At 39.7% G+C, this 2,588-nt stretch overlaps 1 non-coding gene across 1 annotated transcript; it reads right to left on the bottom strand.

Moving 5' to 3' along the window:
* Positions 1-1,028: 1,028 nt before the first annotated feature.
* On the bottom strand, positions 1,029-1,110 carry TRNAS-UGA (transfer RNA serine (anticodon UGA)). Its single transcript has one exon. It is a non-coding gene; the product is annotated as a tRNA-Ser (tRNA).
* Positions 1,111-2,588: the final 1,478 nt, after the last annotated feature.

Genomic DNA, 2,588 nt, shown 5'->3' with positions numbered 1-2,588 from the left:
ATAAATGTGCATCAACAGAGGATTGGATGAAGACGTGAGATATATATATTATATATATATATATATATATATACACAATGGAATACTCAGTCATGAAAAAGAAATAAGCAATGCCATTTGCAGCAACATGGATGGATATGGAGATTATCATACTAAGTGAAGTAAGATTAAATATATGATATTGCTTATATGTGGGATCTAAAAAAAGGTAGAAATGAACTAATTTAAAAAACAGAAATAGAGTCACAAATGTAAGAAACAAACTTGTGGTTACCAGATTGCTGGGGTGGGGGTGGATAAATTGGGAAATTGAGAGTGACATGTATACACTACTGTGTAGTGCAGGAAACTACTCCATACTCTGTAATGACCTATATGGGAAAAGAATCTTTAAAAGAATTGATAAATGTATATATATGTAACTGAATCACTTGTGCTGTACAGCAGAAACTTAACACAACATTGTAAATCAACTATACTCCAACAGAAATTTTTAAAAGGATGCTGATGGTTCAGATGCCATTTTACAGTGCGTTATTGTGCAAGTCAACCCTGTTTCTTCATCTTTAAAATGGTGCTAATATTATCTACCTGATTGGGTTAAACTGATGATTAAGTGAGATAATCCATGAAATGCCAATTCAGTGCCTATAGTAAGGGTTCAAAAATCATAGCTGTTAGAGAATATACTATTTTTCTAAATCTTGAGTTCCCTGGAACAGATAGCAGCTGTGAAAGCACCTCCACCCTAGAAGAGGATGGAATCTGAGTTTGATGCTGAGGACCTAAGTTGGCATGACCAGTAAATAAAGAAAAGTCAGACACCTTCCTCAAATCAGGATTAATATTATCTTCACACAGAGTAGATTTACTGCTGCATTTCAGGCTGATGTCAGTGTTTCAGGACACTATAGTCCCTGGAATATGGCAGGTTGTGTCGAACTGACTTGAGTGACTGCAGAGCGGTTTCAGTTGATTGTTGTCATTGACATGAGAGTCTTCGGTAACCGTCTTTGTGCGGATAAAACCGTAGTCGGCAGGATTCGAACCTGCGCGGGGAAACCCCAATGGATTTCAAGTCCATCGCCTTAACCACTCGGCCACGACTACCTGCTGCAAGTGTTTTATTGTTAAAGAGTTTGAAGGTACACCGAGTGGTATGCCATTGAATCACTAGGCACCAAAATGGTGAAAGTTGTTTTGGTGTATAGCTGGCGTGGTAACAAAGAATTTCCTAAGCCCATTCGAGACTTCTCACGTTCAGATGAAATAAGTCATCCATGGCAAATAGAAATTCAGCGGAGGAAGATGGAATTCAAAGAATCATTCTGAGACAAGGGATTCGAATTTTCTATGCCCTAGAACTGAGGGTCACCCTAGTAGTCTCACACCTGCAAGTGCCAATGAGACTGGAAATGGGTTGGAGAAAATTTGGGGAAATCGGAAAGCGTGCAGTCAGTCGTGTTTGCTTTTAGCGTTAAGCTCTAAAACAGAAGTATCTCCGATAACCTTCAACTGCGTTGACCTTTCCCTATCTTAAGAGAAGTATTTGAAACCCCATTTGAGCCAGAGTGCCGGGTGAAAGAATGGGGAAGGTCCAGGAGCTGAAGAAAAAGATTCTGGGAAGATCTTCAGCCCTCATGCTGGGAAAATCTTCAACTCCTCACTCCTTTTCTTCTTCCCCTGAGAGGAAAGCCCGCAGCCCAGGAGCTTTAGGGAGAAGCAGCTTATATAACAGCTTGAGGACATTCACGGTATAGAAAAACAAACCAAATAAAATAAAATAACCCACCATGTGTGTAATACACAAAGTCATGAATGCCAGACTATCGATAGGATTGCGGATTTAGAGACTTAATGAAACCCTGTAGAACTGGATTCTTTTTCCTTTTTTTTTTAATGAGGAATTTAGGACTATAGGATCGACTTCTGAGAGTTGAAGTACTTTGCCAAAAGCACCCTCAAGTAGATTTAGACACGCTTTCGGATACAAAGGGAGAATGCCTTTCATGGCTGAGGCCCTCAAACTCTCATAACTAAAGCTCTCCTATATCTTGTCATTTAGGGCAGGCAAAGAGACAGTTTTTCCTGTGGTGGGTTGAACTGTGTCACCCAATAACAAATGTTGAAATCCTAAGCTGAGGTACCTGTGAATATGACTTTGAGTATAGTCTTTGCCAAGAATATCAAGTTAAGATGAGGTCATACTGGATTAAGGCCCTAAATCCAATGATAGAGTCCTTATAAGGAGAGGAAGACTTGATACACATATAAAAATAGACACACAGGTACAAAGGCCATGTGAGAGGGAGGCAGAGATTGGAATAATGCAGTTGCAAACCAAGGAACTACAGGGATTTTCAGCAACCACCAGAAGCTAGGAGAGAGCCATGAAACACATTCGCCTTCAGACCTTCTAGAACCAATTTGCACACACCTTTAATTTAGATTTCTAGCCTCTGGAACTGGGAAAGAATAAATTACTACTGTCTTAAGCCACCCACTTTAACGGTAATTTGTTAAGACAGTCCTATGAAGCATTGCTCCTGTCTGTTTATGCTTGAAACAAGATCCTTCTTGCCACTTTA

Source organism: Dama dama, chromosome 7 (genome assembly GCF_033118175.1).
Source record: "Dama dama isolate Ldn47 chromosome 7, ASM3311817v1, whole genome shotgun sequence".
NCBI lineage: Eukaryota > Metazoa > Chordata > Mammalia > Artiodactyla > Cervidae > Dama > Dama dama.
Note: the sequence above shows the minus strand (reverse complement) of the source record. Positions and strands in the feature narration are given on the sequence as shown.